This window comes from Lepidochelys kempii, chromosome 3 (genome assembly GCF_965140265.1).
Source record: "Lepidochelys kempii isolate rLepKem1 chromosome 3, rLepKem1.hap2, whole genome shotgun sequence".
Lineage (NCBI taxonomy): Eukaryota > Metazoa > Chordata > Testudines > Cheloniidae > Lepidochelys > Lepidochelys kempii.
In genome coordinates this window covers 148,395,815-148,420,137 of record NC_133258.1, presented here as the reverse complement: position 1 = coordinate 148,420,137, position 24,323 = coordinate 148,395,815, and the positions used below count along the sequence as shown (strand labels likewise).

General features: G+C 47.8%; 1 protein-coding gene across 4 annotated transcripts in view; it reads right to left on the bottom strand.

The window, feature by feature from the left end:
* Positions 1-24,323, bottom strand: part of TMEM63B (transmembrane protein 63B) — a 90,527-nt gene that overhangs the window by 65,036 nt on the left and 1,168 nt on the right. The window contains exon 2 of one of the 4 annotated variants that reach the window (XM_073338488.1): positions 23,301-23,411. The exons of the other annotated variants lie outside the window; for them this stretch is intronic. The gene's annotated coding sequence lies outside the window, so the exon portion shown is untranslated. The remainder of the gene's footprint in view (positions 1-23,300; positions 23,412-24,323) is intronic. 4 annotated transcript variants of the gene reach the window in all.

Below are 24,323 nucleotides of genomic sequence, written 5' to 3'. Positions count from 1 at the left end.
TACTTCCCTCTCCTGCCCCAGCTTGTGGGACTTCCTGTCCTCCCTCTGCAGGACCAGGTGTCCCTTTACCTAGGGTCTTGGTCTTCTTAGCCCACCACAGCACTTCTCCAAACTCTCCTCTGTTTCCCTCCAAACTGCTCTCTGCTCCAACACCAATCCACTGTTTCAACTCCTCCTCTTGTCTGATTGAAGCAGGGGGTTTTTATCATGTGACTGGCTTCAGGTGCTGTAATTGGCTTCAGGTGCTTTAATTTATAGCAAACTTTCTTCCCTCTACAGGGAATAAGGCTCCCTTCTAACACTCTCCTGCTGCCCTCTGGCCATGCTGTATCACACTGGGTATTCTGAAAGGAAGTAACTCCAAAATCTAAATAAATCTGTCTGCCCTGAAGCTTCAAGAGTGAGGGACAAAGCCTCCCGTGGTGTTTTGAGCCATGTCTGATCATTCTACCCAACAGCTGCAATAATCAGAAAAGCTGTCTGCAGTCTCTCTAGAAGAGGATACCTGCAGATACCCAGCGTCAATGAGGACTTCATTACTATGCAACAGAAAAGCAGCTTCCTGACATCTTTATCTGGGTTTCCAATAACAGAGCAGAAAAATATACCCTGCAAGCAAGAGGTAAACCGAGAATCTCTTATGAAAGTGCTTTGCCTTTTACTGCTGGTGGGGGAGGGTGAAGGAATGGGGATGAGCTGGCAGGGCAGTGTCCCCTACGCTCACTCAGGTCAGTCCAATCTTCTCCAAACAGAGTTTTTGCTGCTCAGCTTTTCCTCCGTGTCTTGCCCTCAGCTTGGAGGAACCAATCCGATTTCTTACACACTGAACACTCCCTGCTAGGAGCATAGCCTGGAAGACACCGATGACGCTGTCTGCCCAGGAGAGGGAGGATTCAGTGCCAGAGCTCCTCGGGTTCAGGAGCTTTCGGACAATAAATCCTGTTAGAAAGCCACTGCCGGACTCCAAAAAGCTGCTAAAACTACAACCTAGTTCACATGCCCCAGGAGCTTCCAGCCGGCTACCTGCCTTTCCTAGCATGGCCAGCTCCTGAGCCATGCATGTGCAAAAGAACAAATGCTTTGTCTCTCTCTAGCGCATCCTCTCTCTCTCTGAGTGCCTTGTGGGGCCCTCCGACCCTTAGTGAAGCATCACCCCCCGCATGTGGCAGTACCCCCCCCCCTTTTTTAGAGATGAAGAGTCTAAGGCACAGCAAAGGCATCCCAGGTATCTTGACTCGCAGCCTTCTGTGCTAAGCGCTATTCCAAGGGGTTATTTTCCATACCATGAGCTGCTATTCCATACCAAGACGACACCCACGCTAAGCAAGAGCTAGCGGAGATTCTCGTCCCACGTGGTAATAAGGAAAGGGAAGCGGGGGAGGCTTTCAGCCCCCAGGCTGAGAACCCATGTGCTGGGCCATGCCCCAAGCTCTCTCCTTTCTGCTCCTGTCTGATTCATTCAGCAGCACCACTCAGCTCCTTCGCCTCCCCCATGAGCTCTCTGGATGGCTCAAGGAGCAAAAGGAACTGATGACACTGGTGAGTGCCTCAACACTTGCACACCAAGGTGACCAGCAGTAACGGGGCAGGAAATGCTGCCCTGGTCCAGGCCGCATAACATGGGGTTTGGATGGACATCATTGAAATGTTGGAGGGAACATTCCTCTGATTGCAATGAGATCACTGCTGCTGTTCCCTGGCCACATTAAGCCAAGCGAGTAGGGAGCTGTACACCCCTAACAGGCCAGCTTGTGAGAGAGACAAGCCCAGATATCAGCAGGGCCAGAGCCCACAAGGCGAGCCCATCCCCCTCCAACCAGCTCCTGGGTTATATATAGTCCGCCACAGTCTGAAATGGAGAAGTACAAGGATCCAGAGGTGAGGGCAACACCACCTCCAGCCTGCTGGCTTGTTTATGCTCTATTCCTGTCACTTTAATCTTGCCACAGACCTATGAACAAGCAGGAGGGATGGAATTTCATCCCTGGCAGCCTGCCTTCTTTTACGTCATCCCATCGGCATCCCAAGGAATCCCAGAGCACAGAAACAAGTCTGCGCTCCACCAGCCCTCCAAAGACCAGTGGGCCAAAGCTCCAAAGACCACTGGCCCTCCAAAGACCAGTTGGCTGCCACTCCTGGATGGCACAGGGGCAGAGCATTGCAGCCCCGCTGGTGAATGCCTTGAGCCAGGCGCAGGCCTGGTGTGAGTAAATCCACTGGAGTGAGACTTCACTGAAGTCAAGTGGGACAAACTACAGTGAGCCAGATCCAGCCCTGGTGTCTGCATCATGAGAGGTAGGGTATGTGGATGTGAGGGGTAGAATCAGAGACACCTGTTTCGTCCTTCTAGCAAATACCCCTATGCCCAGGGTAGGAGGGCTACTTAGTCTGTTCCTCCATTCAGTTTTAAGAAACAAACAAAAGGGTTTCCACCCTTTCCGGGCTCAGATTGCTACACAGATGCCAAGATGTCAGCATTAGGAATGCTACGGGCATCCAGCCTACACTTCCTTCCGCTCGGTTTTATTCCATTACTCCTAGTTCTGCCTTCCTGGCCCTCTAAACAAACCTGCTGCCCCTTGGGCACAGCTGGCATTGAGCCAAACTGTTTGTACTCTGTTCTTTCCTCCCGAGGAGCAAAGCCCTTATCACCTTCTTCTAACTCCCTCCCACATTCTACACCTGGCATTTTTCTCGCTCTAGGGGCCCAGAAAAGATCTCACTAGGGCAGAACAGAGAGAAGCTAGTGCCTCTCCAGCCTGGGATAACACTAAGCGCAGTATCCCATGGGTGCCTGCACCAGAACCACAAAGAGATGGAGCATCACCTCCTGGCATTACCAGCCAAGCTGCAGCTCTGTGCACTGGGGCACGTGGCTCCCCGTCCCATTACACAATAGTGTCCGTCATCAGCAGTGTTCCAAGCTCCTCCTAATTGAGGATCAGCTGCTCCTTTAATAGACATTTACTGCCTCCCAGATCTCTAGCTTGAAAGAAAAGCACAGTGGCCTCTAGATCAAGGCACAGCACTGGGAGCCAGGAACTGCTGAATCCGTCTGCCACTGAAGCACTGTGGCACCTTGGGCAAGTCACGTGGGGACTGATTTTTCAGAGGTGCTAATCACCTGCAGCTCCCATTGATCGCCTCTGGAGCTGTGGGTGCTCAGCACTTCCGAAAGCCAGGCCCTTAACCTCTTTGTGGATCAATTTCCCTACCTCTAAGAGCAAGAGAACACCACTTATCATTCCTGCCTTTCAGGAGGCGACGAGCGTTCATTTTGGTGCCTACAGTGCTTTGGAGATGAAAAGTCTACATGAAAAGTTAAATAAGAACAGACTCAACACTGATCTCTGTGGCCCCCACGAGACACCTCCTCACAACTCCAGTCAGCTTAGTTTGGGGACTGACTCTGGCTTCTAGGGGTACATCTACACTGCAATTAAACAGCAGTGGCTGGCCCATGTCAGGGCCCAAGCCACCTTCTCAATGGGGGAGGGTCCCAGAGCCCAGGCTCCTGCCCGAGCCTGAATGTCTACACTGCAGATGTACAGCCCCGCAGCCTGAGCTCTGCAAGCCCAAGCCAGCCAATGTGGGTCAGCTGCAGGTGTTTTATTGCAGTGTAGACATACCCTCAGGGCCCTGAGCTTAGTGCCATGCTGGGTGCTTGGAAGTGGTCCCTCGTGTTTCAGAGCACACAGCGTTTTTGAGCTGGATGCCTAGATCACAGCCTCAAAGGCCATCCAGGTGAACTCATCAAGGCTTACTCCTGGCTCTTCCCAGACCATCTGATTATCTGCTCTCTCTCCCTTGGATGAGTCCCATGGTCCCATCATGCTGGGCCCATCTTTACGACCCTGCACTTAGCTGTTCCTCTTAGCGAAAGCTAATGCCTTCCTGCTTGACAACAGCCAGAAATGTTCCACTCTGTTATTATTCTGTAATGGATCCCCTGGCTCCGTTCCCCCTCTGTGCTTCCCAGATTCATTTCCCCCCATGTTGTTAGGCTGCTGGCTCAGAATCCTTGCAAGAAAGAGGACATGTTTCAAAGCGGGATAGTTCAAATCAATTTCTGGCCCTCATACCTCTGCCTGCAGGCGCCATGACAGTGGGGTGAGCGACTGTGTGACCTTGGGCAAGTCACTGCCCCCTCTCTGTTCCTCAGTTTCCCCAATCTGTCAAATAGGGATGATATTTAGCCCCCCTTCCAGGAGTGTTATGAGGTTAATGTGTTAGTAGAACACCCTGTGATTCTCAGATGGAAGGTGCTAAATAATGATAATAGCAGGTTTCATCAGCAGATATCAAAGCGCTTCCCAGTCTTTTAATGCATTTATCTTCACACCATCCCCGTGAGAAGGGCAGTGCTATTATCCCCATTATACAGATGGGGAGCTGAGGCACTGAGACACAGTGAAGTGACATCCCCAAGGTCACACAGGAAGTCTGTGGCAAAGCAGGGAGTTGAACCCTGGTCTCCAAGATCTATGCTAGTGCCCTAGCCCCTGAGCCATCCTTCCACTAAAGACAGACAAAGGGTTATTATTGCAGACAGTGGTAAACCAGGGCATGGCAAATCACCAGGAACCTGTCCTAAAGTGTCCTGACAGCTCTGCAAGTGGTGGGAATGAGGCTTGTGTCTGCTGCCTATGCTCCCAGATGCCATGAGTAGGGAGTCTCTGACAGTCGAAGGGTGTGTCTACACTACAGTGCGGTAGCTCTTGCTGCAGAAAGCGCCTATGCCACAACATCTACGGAAGGGGTTTTTCCATTGCTGTAGCTAATCCACCTCTCTGAGAGATGGTAGCGAGGCTGATGGAAGAAGTCTTCCCTGGACCTAGCTGCATCTACAGCGAGGAGGTTAGATGGACCAAACTACATCGCACAGGGTGTGCAATTTTTCACAATCCTGAGCACTGTAACTAGGTTGATCTAATTTGCAGGTGTAGACCAGGCCCTATCCTCTCCCACCCTCCACATTTTTGGATCCTCCTCCCTTATGAATAGCTCCTGCCTCTGCTGCTGCTCAGAGCTTGACAAGCTGCAGCATTACAATGAACATGGTTCTGATCAGTTTCACAGCAGCCTGAAAGATTCGGAATGACGACCGTGAAATTGGCCAGAGTGTACTTCCTGCTCTTGCCCCAGAGGTTTAGCTCTGACAGCAGGGAGACTCTGGAATGGCCTGTCTGCAGGCAACATGGCACCTTTGGAATGTTTTCTTTGTAACCATGAGGACTGAAAGTTTTTGAAGAGACAAATGCTTAGCTTAGGTACTCCCCACCCAGACTTTCACTCGCTAGGGGAAGTTGGCAAGTGGCGTTTTCAAGCCCTGAGGTGAGCATTATTCCCTACCACTACATCTCAGGTCGATATAACTTATGTCACTCAGGGGTGCAAATAAGCCACCCCCCTGTGTGACGTAGGTTACACTGACTTAAGCGCTGTGTGGACAGTGCTATGTTGGCGGGAGAGCGTCCGCACTAGAAGCACTACAGTGGCACAGCTGCATCGGTGCCGCTGTGTAGCCATAGCCTAAGTGAATTTAAGTGGTAGCTTGAATGGGTTGGCGCATGTGCAAACACACACACACAGATGTGTCTGTGGGAAGCTAGCTTGACTGTTTTGGGGACTGTAAATTTTCCTTGCAGCGCTAATGTGGCTGAGAAGCAGATCTCACTCAAAAGCAACAAAGTCCTGCCCTACACATGAGATAGCATGTTACAATAAAGGTTCATTTCCCGCAGGCTGAGCTACAGTATATACTGCCTGGCTCCCCCCAGATCCCTCCCCCAGGTATTCCTATAGCCTTCCTAATAGGTCAGCTTCTACTAGAATGGTAGATGTCACCCACTTGTAGCAAGACAGCTACAGTGCTGCAGGAAGCGACTTTGCCCAATAGGAATTTGCTTGAGATGGCCAATTAAGAATCCTCATCAGTCTGTGCTCCAACACCACCTCCTCTTCTTTCCTGCTGCTGCCTCCCTCCTCTTCCTCTCTCCCCCACACCCCTATTTAAGAGACAGACAGGTCACAGAGGGGCTTCCCATTCAGCTCTATGAGTTCTACTGGCTGCATTATTCACTTAGGAGACCCAAGCAGATCCACCCAGGATGACAACACACCAACTTCATAAACAACTATTTGATTGGCTTCATGGGAGGGGAGGGTGTGGGAAGTACCTTCACAGTGCGATCAGGGCAAAGAACTGGCAGCTGGCTGAGGATATACAAATGATAGGGATACTTCTTCTGCAATGCAGGCTGCATGGGCATATTTCTCCCCTCATGATGAAGGAAGAACTATTCATGGTGAGTGGAATTCAGACACATGATGAGCCCAAACCAAAATCCACTAAAGTCAATGGGAGCTGTATGTACATGGCCTTTGTGTCATATTTCCTTCTTATCTGGGACTGTATGTGATGTTTAACGGTTCATTCAAATAAGTCAAATGCTTAGAATCAGGAAAGCAACTGACACACCTCATGGAAGTGCTACCTTTGTTATTTCTCAGCAACATCTCGTACACCTTGCTGGCACATCTTGCTGCTGCTTTACCAGGCAAAAGAGTCAGGCTTGCTCTCCCACCGCTGTACCGGTTCCCCAGGAGTAAAACCTGTTTGTGTCAGCAAAGCAAGCGGCTGTGACTCAAAGGCCTGTGAGGTGCAGAGATGTTGAATAAGAAGGGGCCAACTGCTTCTCTAGCCATAAATGCCCTGTCAACAGCGATGTTAGTGTAGGGGGTCTCAGTCCTGGGCTTCTCTCCTGCTGGGATTACTCAGGGGTGGGGGGAATTTTGCAGAACAAATGCTGGCAGCAGATGACTCTGAAATGCCACTTGTAAGGGAGGGGGAAAAATACCAAGCAAAACTTCCCAAACTCACTTCAAACCCAACCAGCAGTTAAGTCATAGTGGATAAGATTCACCCCATGTAGCGGCCCAGCACTGTACAACCAAGTGAAGCATAGATCTTGTGGTGGCCCTCTGCAAAGGGGTGAATTTCATGCACTAAAAATTGCTTCTTGGCATGGGAACTCGTTCCAAGCCCACGGGGACAGCAGTTCTGTGATCATACAAAGGTGGAGGATAACAATGCAGGTGTACGCAAGCTGTACACTTACGTACACGCCTCTAGGGGAGGCTAACATCAGGTACAGGGTATGTGCACGCGTGTTTGAGTGGGAGAACTGCAGTGAAACTTCCCCAGTCTGCCCCAAAACTAAATCAAATCCTTACTTGTCCCAATATAAAAGGGGTAATAAGAGATCAGTTCTGGATTCAACCCGGTACAACTCACCATGAAAAAAAAAAATTAAAAAAATCCAGCTTTTATAAAACAGGTAGGCAGGGAGAAGTCATCAGGAGTAATCTGCACTCTATAAATAATCCATGAACAGCAGCTAGGGAGGTACAAGGTCAGGTTGCTCTGAAACACTAGGGCTGCGTGGGAGGTAATTATAGCTGTTTGGGGGACTGTTAATGCCGACGGGAGGGGTTAAGTGGCGGTAGACAAAAGAATCCTTCTGTCCACCTAGCGCTATCTACCAAAGGTTAAAGGTGGTGTTACTATGAGTAGTGTGGATTTTTGAGCTGGGTCAACCAAGTCTGGGTGTTTCCAGCACATGTTTACATTCATCCAGGCCAACATTCCTTTTCTTTATTATTAGATGATCATCACCACTGATTACATAGATGGGTATAAAACCAACCCAGTTAATTCCTCTATCCCTTTTCCCAGCTGCAACACTGCATAGACAACACTGCATACAAAACATGCATGGCATTTTGCAGAACACAGAAAAGATATTGAGCTGCCTATAAAATTGTATTACTTCTCCATCGATAACAGTGCACTTCCAATCCTCCTTTTATACCTATGGAGCAGCCTTTCCTAGAGATCTTTAAAACGGCCTCCGTAGAACTGCACATATCCTACCATTTTTGGTAACCCATCTTTACCAGACCCAGTCTGGCTTGTGCACCGCTAAACAAGGCAGCACTGCCGTAACTGCCAGGGATCTGTGAACAGCTGCATTCACCTGCCATCCCACACCGTCTCACTTCTTTGTCTCAGCCACCTGTAGTGTCTTGCCTTTTAAACTGTAAGCTGTACAGCAGGGACGGTCATTCATTATACAGTTTGTACAATGCCAAGCAAACGAGGCCCAAACCTAGTTGAGGCCTCTAGACACAACCTAATTTAAATGTCAGATAATGCATAGTGAGTTACACCTAGCAAGGTACAAATATGGCAGTAAGAAGAAGAGGTTCTATAAATACATTAGGAGCAAAAGAAAGACAAAGGAAAGTGTAGGTCCTCTACTTAGTGGGGAAGGGGAGCTAACAACAGATGACATGAAGAAGGCTGAAGTGTTCAATGTACATTTTGCTTCAGTCTACTCTTCACTAAAAAGGTTCATTGTATTTAAGCATCTGGTCACAATTAACATTAACAACCGGGGGAAGCAACACAAGCCAGAATAGGGGAAGAACAGGTTAAAGAATATTTGGATAAGTTAAATGTATTCAAGTCAGTAGGGCCTAATGAAGGTCACCCTAAGGTACTTCAGGGGAACTAGCTGAAGCAATCTCCGAACCATTAGCGATTATGGGAACACAGAGGATCTGGGGAATTATAAGCCAGTCAACCTAACTTTAATACCTGGAAAGATGCTAGAACAAATTATTAAACAATCAATTTGTAAGCATCTAAAGGATAATAGGGTAATAAGTATTGGCCGACATGGATGTGTTAAGAACAAATCATGCCAAACTAACCTAATCTATTTCTTTGACAGCATTACTGACCTCGTGGACCGAGAGGAGAAGCAGTAGATGGGATAGAACTTGATGTTAGTAAGGTTTCTTACACATTCTCATAAGCAAAACTAGGGAAATCTGGTCTAGATGAAAGTACTAGAAGGTGGGTCCACAACTGGTTGAAAGGCCATATTCAAAGAGTAGTTATCAGTGCTCTGCTGTCAAACTGGGGGCGGGAGGGGGGAAATGTACCTAGTGGGGTCCTGCAGGTCTATTCTGGGTCTGTACTATACAATATTTTTTATTAATGACTAAGGTAATGGAGTGGAGAGTATGCTTATAAAATGTGTGTGTCACTCCAACCTAGGAGAGGTTGCAAGTACTTTGGAGGGCAGGATTAGAACTCAAAATGACCTGGACAAATTTGAGACCTGATCTAAAAATCAACAAGATGAAATTCAATAAAGACAAGTGAAAAGTAATTAGGAAGGAAAAGATCAAATGCAAAAAATACAAAATGGAGAAAAACTGGTTAGGTGGTAGTGCTGCTAAAGAGATCTGGGGTTTATAGTGGATCACAAATTGAATATGAGAGTCAACAGTGAGATGCAGTTGCAAAAAAGGCTAGTATTCTGGAATGTATTAACGGGAAGGTCACTTGTCAGACATGGGAGATAACTGTCCTACTCTACTCAGCACTGGTGAGGCTTCAGCTGGAATATTGTGCTCAGTTCTGGGTGCCACACTTCAAGAAAGATGTGGACAAATTGGAGAGAGTCCAGGGGAGAGCATCAAAAATGATAAAAGGTTTAGAAAACTTGATCTAGGAGGAAAAGCTAAAGAAACTGGGCATGTTTAGTCTTGAGAAGAGACATCTGACGGGGGACCTAAGAACAATCTTCAAATAAGTCAAGGGCTGTTATGAAGAGGACAGTGATCAATTGTCCTCCATGCCCCCTGAAGGTAGAACAAGTAGTAATAGGCTTAATCTGGAGCAAGGGAGATGTAGGTTAGATATTAGGAGAAACTTTCTAACTAAAAGGGTAGTTAAGCACTGGACTAGGTTACTAAGGGAGGTTGCAGAATCCCCATCTTTGGACATTTTAAAGAACAGGTTAGCAAACACCTATCAGGAACAGTCTAGGATTTAGGTATAGTTGATTCTGCCTCAGCATGTGATGGGGATAAGGAGGTGTCTGTGTGGAGTAAATGACCTCTCAAGATCCCTTCTTTTCTAGGATTCTATTCTGATATCTTCTGAGTTGCAAAGCTGGTTCAAGGACACCCTTGCTTTATCCTGACGCGATCATAGGATTAATTTGTTATCACTGTGCTTGGAGAGATCCACATTGCTATTTCATAATACGCTCCCTTTGGACACACTCACTCTACCCCTGACAATTACGTCTGATACCTCCTGGCAAACTGATCTTCCAAAAAGGACACAAGAACGATCTTTGCAGTTATTGCCCAAACGTCAAAATTCTATTCCCACTAAAATAATGGAACAAAGATTCAAAGGAAAGAAAGAAACAATTAACCACTGGGGGAAAGTGTGTGTGTGGGGGGGCGGGATTTCAGAAGTATAAATACATACCCAACTCCTACTGACTTTCAAAACAGAAGTCAAGAGCCGAACTGGACTTCGTAAATCCCCTCCCTTCCCACAGAAGATAATGAAACATGCCTCGATACTACAGCACACCATGAGCAACAAGCAGCATGGATTTATCAATGATAGATCTTGCCAGACAAACGGGATCACGTTTTATTTTGAATAGTATTCAAGTGTTCGTGGACAAAGGGAAAGTTGTACCTGTAATATAGATGGAGTTTAGTAGAGCATTTGTGGCAGTGTTTCAACAGCTCTCACTCTCAATATTAATTCAAACAGGCTTGAGTAGGAAATCTGTTGCGTACACTAGAAACTGGACCCTAAACAAAGGGGAGCTTTAAATGACGAGATACTGAATTGAGGAGTGTGGTCTAGCGGGGGTTGCAGGAATCCGCCGTAAATTTGGTTTCATCTGACTTCACCAGTGATCTAGAAGACTAGCTTGGTGTCTGTTGGGAAGGTGGTACGTGCAGTACTGGGATCTGTGTTGACTGCTCTCCATGGCATCTGGGAGATGGGCACACTACAGAAACCTAGAGAGATGGAATGTAGATGGGCAAGGCTGCATACATGGCGAGGTATGGAGAAGCGGTGTGTGTAAAAGAGGGAACGTTGCAGAACAATTCTGGATGGACAGACAGCAGAGCTGACTCGATTGAAGGAGCCACCATGCCTGTATCTCCCATCTGATGACTCACCAGTAGCAACAGGCAAGGGAATTTGGCTGAGAGGGAAGCAGACAGTGAGGCAGCTGCCTCAGGAAGAGCAGAGGGACTCTTGCTGGAGCTGGAGGGACTTCCTGACCAATAGCTCTTCCCCCTCCTCTCGCTGCCTGTTGCTGTGAGAACAAGGAAGTTCAATGGCTACCAGAGAGGGGAATTAGAGGACATGCTCCCTCCGCCTGCTAGCCTAGGAGCTCAGTCATGTGCCCCAGTACATTGGGCCCAGTGGGGAGGTGTCCAGCAGATGACAAACTGGGCTACATTCTGGGTGGTGGGGTGCCACTTCCTGTGCAGGACCAAGCAGCCCTGATTCAGAATGGGGCTCAGCATGGGGAAGCAAACCCACCCCCCAGCCTTTGCTCCCGCAGGCTTCATTGTCTTATACGCACGCATAGAATCATAGAATCATAGAATATCAGGGTTGGAAGGGACCCCAGAAGGTCATCTAGTCCAACCCCCTGCTCAAAGCAGGACCAATTCCCAGTTAAATCATCCCAGCCAGGGCTTTGTCAAGCCTGACCTTAAAAACCTCTAAGGAAGGAGATTCTACCACCTCCCTAGGTAACGCATTCCAGTGTTTCACCACCCTCTTAGTGAAAAAGTTTTTCCTAATATCCAATCTAAACCTCCCCCACTGCAACTTGAGACCATTACTCCTCGTTCTGTCATCTGCTACCATTGAGAACAGTCTAGAGCCATCCTCTTTGGAACCCCCTTTCAGGTAGTTGAAAGCAGCTATCAAATCCCCCCTCATTCTTCTCTTCTGCAGGCTAAACAATCCCAGCTCCCTCAGCCTCTCCTCATAACTCATGTGTTCCAGTCCCCTAATCATTTTTGTTGCCCTTCGCTGGACTCTCTCCAATTTATCCACATCCTTCTTGAAGTGTGGGGCCCAAAACTGGACACAATACTCCAGATGAGGCCTCACCAATGTCGAATAGAGGGGAACGATCACGTCCCTCGATCTGCTCGCTATGCCCCTACTTATACATCCCAAAATGCCATTGGCCTTCTTGGCAACAAGGGCACACTGCTGACTCATATCCAGCTTCTCGTCCACTGTCACCCCTAGGTCCTTTTCTGCAGAACTGCTGCCTAGCCATTCGGTCCCTAGTCTGTAGCTGTGCATTGGGTTCTTCCGTCCTAAGTGCAGGACCCTGCACTTATCCTTATTGAACCTCATCAGATTCCTTTTGGCCCAATCTTCCAATTGGTCTAGGTCCTTCTGTATCCTATCCCTCCCCTCCAGCGTATCTACCACTCCTCCCAGTTTAGTATCATCCGCAAATTTGCTGAGAGTGCAATCCACACCATCCTCCAGATCATTTATGAAGATATTGAATAAAACCGGCCCCAGGACCGACCCTTGGGGCACTCCACTTGATACCGGCTGCCAACTAGACATGGAGCCATTGATCACTACCCGTTGAGCCCGACAATTTAGCCAGCTTTCTACCCACCTTATAGTGCATTCATCCAGCCCATACTTCCTTAACTTGCTGACAAGAATACTATGGGAGACCGTGTCAAAAGCTTTGCTAAAGTCAAGAAACAATACATCCACTGCTTTCCCTTCATCCACAGAACCAGTAATCTCATCATAAAAGGCGATTAGATTAGTCAGGCATGACCTTCCCTTGGTGAATCCATGCTGGCTGTTCCTGATCACTTTCCTCTCATGTAAGTACTTCAGGATTGATTCTTTGAGGACCTGCTCCATGATTTTTCCAGGGACTGAGGTGAGGCTGACTGGCCTGTAGTTCCCAGGATCTTCCTTCTTCCCTTTTTTAAAGATTGGCACTACATTAGCCTTTTTCCAGTCATCCGGGACTTCCCCGGTTCGCCACGAGTTTTCAAAGATAATGGCCAGTGGCTCTGCAATCACAGCCGCCAATTCCTTCAGCACTCTCGGATGCAACTCGTCCGGCCCCATGGACTTGTGCACGTCCAGCTTTTCTAAATAGTCCCTAACCGCCTCTATCTCCACAGAGGGCTGGCCATCTCTTCCGCATTTTGTGATGCCCAGCGCAGCAGTCTGGGAGCTGACCTTGTTAGTGAAAACAGAGGCAAAAAAAGCATTGAGTACATTAGCTTTTTCCACATCCTCTGTCACTAGGTTGCCTCCCTCATTCAGTAAGGGGCCCACACATTCCTTGGCTTTCTTCTTGTTGCCAACATACCTGAAGAAACCCTTCTTGTTACTCTTGACATCTCTGGCTAGCTGCAGCTCCAGGTGCGATTTGGCCCTCCTGATAACATTCCTACATGCCCGAGCAATATTTTTATACTCTTCCCTGGTCATATGTCCAACCTTCCACTTCTTGTAAGCTTCTTTTTTATGTTTAAGATCCGCTAGGATTTCACCATTAAGCCAAGCTGGTCACCTGCCATATTTACTATTCTTTCGACTCATCGGGATGGTTTGTCCCTGTAACCTCAACAGGGATTCCTTGAAATACAGCCAGCTCTCCTGGACTCCTTTCCCCTTCAAGTTAGTCCCCCAGGGGATCCTGGCCATCCGTTCCCTGAGGGAGTCGAAGTCTGCTTTCCTGAAGTCCAGGGTCCGTATCCTGCTGCTTACCTTTGTTCCCTGCGTCAGGATCCTGAACTCAACCAACTCATGGTCACTGCCTCCCAGATTCCCATCCACTTTTGCTTCCCCCACTAATTCTACCCGGTTTGTGAGCAGCAGGTCAAGAAAAGCACCCCCCCTAGTTGGCTCCTCTAGCACTTGCGCCAGGAAATTGTCCCCTACGCTTTCCAAAAACTTCCTGGATTGTCTATGCACCGCTGTATTGCTCTCCCTAACAGCATAAAGCTGTTAGGTGTATAGAAAGGAATGTAACTCAGTCCTGGCCCTTTGGCACGTGAGTCTTACCCGCTTACTCCCCTTTGACTCAGGAGCAATGTGTTAATTACATGTCAGTAAGTGGGTCTTAGGGCTTGTCACTTGTTTCGCTTAAGGGGTGAATTTACACCAATATTGTTTAAACAGTGCAATCCCCTGTGTGAACACGCTCATTTTAGTTTGAGAAGGGCTTTTGGGGACTAAGCAAACTCTGAATAAACCACTCTTACTAAGAAATAAGAATGTCCACACAGGGGATTGCACCAGTTTAACCAAACCAATGCAAGTCTGTGTGTAACTGAGGCCATAGTCTTAGGGAGTCCAAAAGATCCTCAACAAGCATAAGTTACACATGGGGCGAGGGGTGTGTGTGTCTGGGGCGGATGTTAGTTACACAAACTTCAGCGCACCTTTGAATCTCCATAGTCCAACAGCTTTGCATGGAAGGAGACAATGAGTCTCAGATAAATGGATGCCCAGATACTGTGGACAGAGTCAGAGTCAGCAGAGCCCTTTGGGATCTGAAAATACCTGCACCTTTGGTGAAATAGCCTGAGACGAAAGCAGGAGGATTTCCAAAGTCAGATGTTGTAACATTTCAGTGGGAGTTTCCATCAGGTTCTAGCCCCAGCCAATCAATACAATTCCTTGGTGACTATTTCACACTGCAATAAACATTGGCCTGTTGCCACCTGAGTTTCCCCTCTGCAAGGGAGTCCTGTGATGAGCCGAGAGTTCCCATTTTGCTCACTGACTTTGAGAGGCTGCTGCGGTGATTCAAGGACAGTGACTGCTAAAGAGCTCTATTTAATTAACAAATTCAGGATGGACCAGCACATGACCCTCTCCTCTGTTGGCACTGGAGTTTTCAAACTTCACCCAACCTGGAGCTGCAGCAGGAGATGAGCAAATTGGAGCTGCCTTCCTTCTCAACACATAGTTGGTCATCAGAGACTAGAGTGCAGCATGCAATGCTCTCTCTCGATCCAAGCAGCCTGGCTGTATTGCATGCTGGGACACATGGTCTTCAGAGATCACATCTCAGACAGGCCACCATGTGCCACATTGCTTGTGAGTCACAGTCCACCCTCTGCTGGCACAGCCAGCAAACCTGCAACTGGGACGGCAGGTGAACGCAGCTATTCACAGATCCCTTGCAATCATGGTGGGGCTGCTTTGTTCAGCACGAGTCAGAACCGTGGCTGATAAAGAGTCTGTAAGTTCCCAGCTCCTCCACCTCCAATAAAAGATCCCTAGAGATCCTCACTTCTGCAGACTCCTTTCAGGGAAGAGGAGGGGTTCACACATCACAGAGAATCAGAGGAATCAAGGGGGAAAAGAAGAGGCTGAAACACAACAAACAGAGCACATCCAATACGAGAGCATGTGGGGCTAGCCTGCGGAGGGTGGTTGTTTCAGGGAGAGGTCAGATCAGTAGCATTGAGCTTGAACAGACAGAGAACATGAATCTCGCTATCCAAGGGCTCAATGCAGGAGCAGAGAGGTCCACACAGGTCACTTCTCTAGGAGGAGAACAGAGGGGAGGACAGCATGAAGAAGAGACTTGATGGAGATCATTGTATTGAATGATCACAGAGCAGCTGCTCTGGTACCTGGAGCTTTCAGAAATAAATAGTGGCTGTTCTCTGGTGCTGACGCAACAAGACTTTGGGATCATGGCCATGCACAGTGCCTGAGGAAGAGCATCCCCTTCCCCTAAAGTATTAACACTCACAAGTGAGGCTCCTCTAAACTCATTCATACATTAGAAAGACGTTGGTGGGGGGAGAAGGGGGAGGAGGAAGGCAGGGTTATCTCTGCGTATCTGGGGAAGGGCAGGAATAAATCTTCAAGCACCGCTGCTAGGTTTGTGTGAGGCTGTATGATGGGGTGCATGTGAAGAGGAATTAACATGGTACGTTACAGGATGGAGAACAAAATTCTGCACTTTACACTGTGGGTCATGGATTCCCTGCTGCTAATTTGCATTGAAACAAGTAGCGGATGCCCAGACTAACTCTGGGACAGGAGCAAGTTGAAAGGGGGGCAGGACTATGGCTGGGGGGTATGGGCTCTGGGGTGGGGCCAGGGCTGAGGGGTTTGGGGTGCAGGAGGGGGCTCAGGGCTGAGGCAGGGTGCGGGATCCCAGCGGTGCTTACCGCAGTTCCCAGGAAGCGGTCATCAGGTCCCTGCGGCACCTGGTGCATGGGCAGCCAGGGAGGCGCCGCATGCTGCCCTCATGCCCGCAGGTGCTGCTTCCGCAGCTCCCATTGGTCGCGCACCATAACCAATGGGAGCAGCGGAGCTGGCACTCGGGGCGGGGGCAGCATGTGGAGCTTCCCTGGCCGCCCATGTGCCTAGGTGCTGCAGGGACCTGATGGCTGCTTCTGGGAGCTGCGTGAAGCCGGGGCAGGCAGGGAGCCTGCCTTAGCCTGGGGCCCCCGCCGTGCTGTTTACTGGACTTTTAACAGCCCAGCCAGAGCCACCAGGGTCCCTTTTTGACTGGCCGTTCTGGTCGAAAACAGAACCCCTGGCAACCCTAAGCTTAATTGACTCAGTCACTCCCGTTCTTTAGAGGGGAAAAGGATGCTTCCATGGGGCAAAGTTAGCACCTTGTCCCCTGGTAAAGCTCTCTATACCGCATTCGCACTTCTACTCACACTCAGCGCTGCGCTGCAGGGAAGTTTCAGGTCTCCTTCCTGCAAGTGTGCACAAGCCTGAAAGGGAAAGCTTTTCTTGAAGATGCACCATCAGCCAGTCCAGTTCCCTGAGCTGCAGTATCTCCTTTGTCTCAGATCAGAGCTCTCCGAGGTGGGGACAGGTGGGCCCATTCAGCCGTTGCACTGGAATGCATTTCTCCTGCTGCCCATCCCATCCACAAGCCTTTCAGACACCGCAGAAGGCAGGAGATTCAGCTCTGCACTGTCCAGACCTGCTGAGTTTCACGTGGCATCTCACAGAAAGTGCAGTGGCACCATTAAGAATTGCAACCTTCCCCCTTCCGCCCTCCGAGTCCATTATGCACAATCTGGGACTCTGCAGAGCCCGTTCAGGGGGTAGAAATCCTGTCCTTTCACTTCCAGCTTTCCACAGGCCTTCAGTTTCCTTCCTGTGGTCAGCAAGTCATGTGAAAAATACAGAGCAGAAAATATGCATCAAGAATTGGATCCTATTTGTGCTTTTCTCTCCTTGCCCTGGCTATGCCAGTCAGCAGATCACAGGAGTGGGCCGAGGGCAAGAAGACCTCCTGCATTGCACGCATTGGGAGCACCAGCCTCCTGCCTCCTCCTAGGCGCCCTCAGAAATTCCAGCTGCCATCTGTTCTAACAGCGTCCTGTGAACAGCCTCACCGAAATCTAGATCAGAAACTGGCTGGTTTTGGGATTTTCCATCATTTAGTTCCCCACTCCTGATCAGAGTTTCCAGTTCCCTTTTCCCAGTTAGAAGCTCAACACTGGAGTTTGCTTCCTTAGCAAAGCTCTTTGGGGCAGACACTGCCTGGATTTGTATGCATCATGCAGTGCTAAGCAAACTGGTGGTAACAAGGAAATAACAAACCATCCTTCACAAAATGGGCTTGGCTGCACACCAGTTTGTTATAGGGTCTGCTTGTGAGCGCAGAGCCAAGCAGGATCGTTTGGGACAACTGGACAAGGGGGGGGGCGGGGGGGGGGCGCGGCGGCGTTCACTGCTGTCAAGACAGCACAGGGAACCAGGGCTGTATTTGCTGAGGCTTGTTACCATAGGGACAGAGATGCAGGCTGGCATGGTTGGCACACATTTTAAAATAAAACATCCAAGCTCTTCGGCTGAAACAAGAACAAAGTTACACGGGCCCAGGCGGAAAAGTAGGGCAGATTCTGGCCTCTGGCCAGCCTGTTTATTATTTGTCTAATGCCATGTTGCCCGAGGCACTTCACAGGCAGGAATATGCAAGGCCTTGAAGGGTTAGCAATCAAATGACACAGCTTCCAGATGAGTTAGGGGAAAGGGCTGCAGCAGGATCCCAGGGAGCGACTCTTCCTGCTTAAAGGGGTAGTGCCAAGGACTTATGTTTAGATTTGCTCTCATCTGTTTTGTTCCCATGTTTTGGAAGGCAGCTTTACAGTGGATAGGCTTTGACAACACATTTGGTTAAAGGCCACAGATGCAGTTCAGGGGGTTGTGTTCTCCCAGGACTGCCAACCAGAAAAAGCTGGGGGCAGATTTACCCCAAACTCCAGTAAGCCATGGTGTGGGAGGGGAGGCATCAGATTCCAGAGCTCACAGATCCTTTGATATGCAAACTGGCTTTTGGAGCCACAATCACTGCTTGCCTGCAATTAACTCAGTGGGGGGAAGGGACTCCCAAACAGAGGCTGGTAACTAAACAGGGGTTGGTAATTAAACAGAAGCCCCAGGGCCAGACATGGTTACATCCAACAGAGCAGATCCCAGTGGTCTTAGCTTTAACGTGGAGGTGCCTCCTGCAGAGACTAAGGGATCTACAGAGCTCATGGGGCTCAGGCTGTGGGGCTTTAAAACTGCTCTAATAAATTGGTTAGTCTCTAAGGTGCCACAAGTACTCCTTTTCTTTTTGCGAATACAGACTAACACGGCTGTTACTCTAAAACTGCAGTGTAGATTGTTTGGGCTCAGGCTGGACTCTGGGATCCTCCCCACTTGCAGGGTTCCAGAGACCAGGCTCCAGCCCCAAGCCTCAATGTCCACACTGACATTTTACAGCCCCGGAGCCCCATGAGCCCAAGTCAGCGGACAAGGGCCAGCTGCAGGTGTTAATTTCCTTGCAGCGTAGACATACCATATGGGCCCCAGCATGCAAGGTGCCATCCGGGCTGTTTGGATGAAGACCGAGCACTGCATGCTGTGATGTGCACTCTTCCCAGGCTGCATCTCAGCAAAGGTGAGGGTAGCACTATGGTCTGTGGGAGAATTCCATGAGGCTACCTGCAGCCAGAGGCACTTCAGCCTGGCTCCATGAAAGCATAATTAGCACTGGAGAAAACTCAGTGCTGCCAATGTTAGGGCTTAATCACAAATCTCATGATATTTGGTGTTTTTCTTAAAGCCCCAGCTCCTGGAGGCAAGTGTTAAGCGGGGAATCTCAGCTCCCTCTTTTTGTAAAAGTCTTCTAGTCTCATGGCTGCAGAGAAAAGCTGGGAAACGTAAACTGAGGGCCCCATGAAGGCTCAGAATCCAACATTTTTTTAAAATCCCATGATTTTTGTATCCGATTCATGATTTTTAGATGTTTGAAGTTGGCAATATTGTGTCAAAGGGGAAAGAGGTACCAGCGTGCACAGCCCAGGAGAGATCTCCTGACTACAGCGCTAACAGCCAAAATACTCAGAAAATCCTGTAATCACAGTTCTTTCCAAGGTTACTTACTACAACACAAACAAAATACACAGAGCATTGCGTAACACAATCTACTCACCAGCCCCCACTGGGGTCTCTCCCCTACCCTCTTTGGTGCTTCATTTCCACATAACTCCCACCAGTGCTAACTGGATGGCTAAGGCAAAATAGACTCCCTCCCTCAGTGACAAGAGCATATTCTTCAGGCTAAAAGGTTCTGGAGAGGAAAAGGCATTTTCTAGGTAAGACACGAGCTAATTGCCATCATTAGAAGTAATATCCTTAATGCTTTGCTATTTCTGGTTTGCACTGAGTCCTCCTGGAGTTACTTACTAGCTGAATGCTTGCTCTCTGCACAGATTCTGAAGCGTTAGAGGGATAAAAAGCTATTAAACCCCACCCTGTGACCTGTAGCTAGACTAGATGGGCTTTATCCCTGCAATGTGGTCTCAAAGGTTTTCTCCAGTCATGGGGTGAGGCACCTTCAGAAGTCAGGATACACTGTCCTAAAGGGGACCAGATCTAACACAAACCACTTGGTCACTATGAGCTATTACTGGAAATGGACATTCCTCCCCAACAGCCAATGACCATCCACCCAGATTAAGGTGTGAAATAGACTGCCTCATCAACCAGAACAGGCGGGGAGGGAGGGAGGGAAGGGTTCCTGGTACAGCATGTACTGTACATCTAGATCAGTGTTTCCTAGGCACAGACATACATATCAGCGTTGGGCTTCAGGTCTGTGTAACGGGCACTCTAAGCTCCTCTTTCCCCCCCATATATGACCCCAGTACATTCCTCACAACTTGTCCTCCATTCAGTTGGGAGCTCTGTAACAAGCAATGGACTGTGGGCTGCCCACAGTCATATTCCAGATTCTCTGTGTGGCATTTACATCCCCCAGTGGACATGCTTTTAGGAAGAAGCAACATGCAGTGACACTCAGATCTTAGTGGGTCAGAAACCAAATTAGCGATCAACATTACCCATAAGAGCCACGGTAGTGTGAATTTATTGTTTCATTTACTATAACACATATATTCATATTTAAATAGTGTAATGGGAAATATTTCTTATATATTATTCTTACAGCAAAAAGACTGACCAAGTATTATTATTTTAACAACTATAGTTGGTTAATAACATAGTAAAAGTATCCTGTTTGGTTAATAATTAAATCACACCGTGTTTTATTATCATGCTGCAGAGAGCCGCAGGAGACACATTAAAGAGCCACTTGCAGCTCGTGAGCCTCTGTCCGAGTATCACTGGCTTAGTGGTTGGAGCAGGGGACCGAAGGACAGCAGAGAGAGTCCTAGCCCTGGCTCTGTCTTGGTGTACAATGGTGGGCAAGTCCTTTACTCCCCATGCCTTAGTTTCCCCACTTGCAAGACAGGAATAATACTTAACTACCTTTGCAAAGTGCTTCAAGACTCTTGGAGGCTCTAGAAGTGTTGTTATCCTCCCCCTACCCTGCCCCTGTTGTTATCCTACCTCTACATATCTGCCTGACCCCAATCTTGGCTTGTCCCCAGCTGCTGTCAGTTGTCACAATGCTACATGTGGGGAGAGGCAGGTCTCCCAGGTGGCCAGGACCCATTCCACACACAAGCTTTATAGAGCAATATCAACATCTCAAATTGTACTTGAAGTGGAAGAGGAAGCCAATGTCATATTCGGGGAAACTGGTGTAATGTCCCCTCTAGCGAATACAGCCACATTCTGTGCAACCAGTCCTTTCAAGGCCAGCCCCATGCACAGCATAGTAGAACAATCCCATCCACAAAGCCAGAGGCAAGGATAAACAAACTAGGGAATGGATGCTACTATAGATGGAGATATTATAGGTTGATGCATAACTGGTTGGAAAAACGTTCCCAGAGATTAGTTATCAGTGGTTCACAGTCAAGCTGGAAGGGCATATCGGGGGGGGGGGGGCAGAGTGTCTCACAGGGATCAGTTCTGGATCTGGCTCTGTTCAATATCTTCATCAATGATTTAGATAATGGCATAGAGAGTACATGTATAAAGTCTGGTTTCAGAGTAACAGCCGTGTCTGAGGACGATACCAAGCTGGAAGGGATTTCAAGTGCTTTGGAGGATAGGATTAAAATTCAAAGTGATCTGGACAAACTGAAGAAATGGTCTGAAGCAAATAAGATGAAATTCAATAAGGACAAATGCAAAATACTCCACTTAGGAAGGAACAATCAGTTGCACACATACAAAATGGGAAATGACTGCCTAGGAAGGAGCACTGTGGAAAGGGATCTGGGGGTCATAATGGACCACAAGCTAAATATGAGACAACAGGGTAACATTGTTGCAAAAAAGCAAACATCATTACAGAATGTATTAGCAGCAGTGTTGTAAGCAAGACGTGAGAAGTAATTCTTCCGCTCTACTCCAGTTGAGGCCGTATCGGCACAGAGTAATGTGTCCAGTTCTGGGCACCACATTTCAGGAAAGATGTGGACAAATTGCAAAAAGTCCAGGGAAGAGCAACAAAAATGATGAAACATTGAGAAACATGACCTATGAGGAAACATTGAAAAATTGGGGCTGTTTAGTCTGGAGAAGAGAAGACTGAGAGGGGTAATGATAATTTTCAAGTACATAAAAGGTTGTTACAAGGAGGAGGGAGAGAAATTGTTCTCCTTAACCTCTGAAGCTAGGACAAGAAGAAATGGGCTTAAGTTGCAGCAAAGGCAGTTTAGATTGGACATTAGGAAAAACTTCCTATCTGTCAGGGTTGTTAAGCACTGAAAAATTGCTGAGGGAGGTTGTGGAATCTCCCTCATTAGAGATTTTTAAGAGCAGGTTAGACAATCACCTGTCATGGATGGTCTAGATAATATTTAGTCCTGCCATGAGTGCAAGGAACTGGACTAGATGGTCTCTGAAGGTCCCTTCCAGTCCTACAATTCTATAACTGTGGCGAGTACTCAGAGAGACAGAGATACATGAAAAAAGGTGTTTTTATCCTGCAGCTATGGTGGTCAGTCAGGGACCCAAAAGCACCCACAGACTGAAAACCTCCCTCAGTGAAGGGGCAAAGCTACTTTCACTATAGCCTCCACACTACTGACACATCAGCATCATCTGTCCTACCAGGGCTGAGCTTCAGCCCACTCACTTTCATTCAAGTCTAGGGTACTGAGATAGCAAGGACACTGCACTGTACAGGTCTTTTGTCTGTCACTAGGAGGAGGTCACCAGCCAATGAGACCAAGCCTGACAGCTGTTCCTTCAAGGGAAGCAGACACCTTGCCCTCCTGCAGGGAAATGTCAACTATCACAACTAACAAATGGTCCAACCCACCTCTTTTTCATTTTACTAGCTGTCAGGGGCATAGATACATCATCACTCCATTAGACAGCATGAAATACTCCTCCTAGTCACAACCGGGTTCGGCCCTCCAAGTGATATGGATCTACATCATGCTAAATGCAAAGGATAAGATGCTATGACCGTCACTTGTGTAATTTATCATTGAGAGGGGGGTCATACGGGATAGCTATAGGCATCAGCTTTTCATCAGGAATATGGTTTTATGTTACAATATTTCTGCAGCTACAAAAGTAAGATTCCACTGATTACATACATACATACATATTTATGCATTCTAACCCCACTAAGTATAGTCCTGAAACTGTAACCCATGGCATGTCATGCAGGTGCAACTGTATCCCAATTTGGATCTGACTGTAAAAAGAGGGCTTTAAATTATAAGCTCTTTGAGGCCAGGGTTACGTTTATTATTTTTCTGTTTAAATGGAGCTAGGGAACTAGTGAATAATACATACTTGACTGTTAGAATCTCCACACAGAAGGGACTGGTACTTAGATAAATGGGAATACCATGCGATTTACATTTTTAAATGCTAATGGCAATAAAATCAAAGAGGCAATTTAAGCCAAAGCTCTAACACTTCTTGTACAGTTCAGCCTGTTAGTGGGATGGAGACACACTGTTGTTAAGAAAGCACTAACTTCAGAACCAATGCCATCGGTATGAAAACTGCCAGCCAATCACATCAAAGTTTCAAGAGCTCTTGGGTGTGTCATTCATGCCCCTCAGAGTCTTCATCAGCTCCCCCTTACCTTTCAAAAAGGCCATACACATGTAAGTTATGTTATAATTCAGCATCAAAAATGTCATTTTAAAAATATTAAGCGATTTTCCAATACAGTGTGGTCAGAAGGGCCATGAGATGTCCCCTAAATACTTTTATTTTATTGCTCACTAAAAATTCAAGTCTTTTAGCATTTTGTTTACAATGTCAAAAGAATAAATTGCATCCAGAATGACAAATCTGAACAAAGCTGGGTTTCAACTCCAAGCCAGTTAATAATACATAATACTGTGCACATATCTGGTACTGTACATGGCTCAACATTAGCTAATTCATCCCTGGGGAGGGAAGGGGAGCAGGGCAACACCATGAGATGATGACCCACATTAGCACACCATGACTTGGAATAAAATTAGACAATGTTACTATCATTAATGGAAGGAGGGAGGTCAAAATGCACAATTCTCAAGTCACAACAAACAGGAATGGCAGCAGCTCAGGATTCACACCCCAGCTCTGCTGGTTGCCTCCTTTGCTTTTAAGACACCTTTTTATTTATAGCAGAGCAGCAGGAGAAAGACACCCTGGAAGAAAGTGAGGAGGAGGAAGAGGAGGTGGTGAAGCATTAGTGAAAGGGGTGGGGAGACAAAGTAAGCAAGTAAATAGCTGAGGTCAGTATGCAGCAGATAAAGGGTTTAGCAGGTGTAATCTAGCTTAAGATAAAATAATTTTCTTGCACCCTTGCTTGGGCTGAGAAGAATAGTTGCCCCATAGAGTCCAAACCAGACAGAGGAAAGCATCTCCAGTGCCTCGGAGTTAGGTCTCTGACAGAGATCCCAGCTGACCCAGCTGTTTGTTAGCTGCACTCACATTGCCTCAGAGCCTTTTCAGTCCAGCCAGGCACCATTAAAAGGATCAGACTGATTGACAGACAATGAGC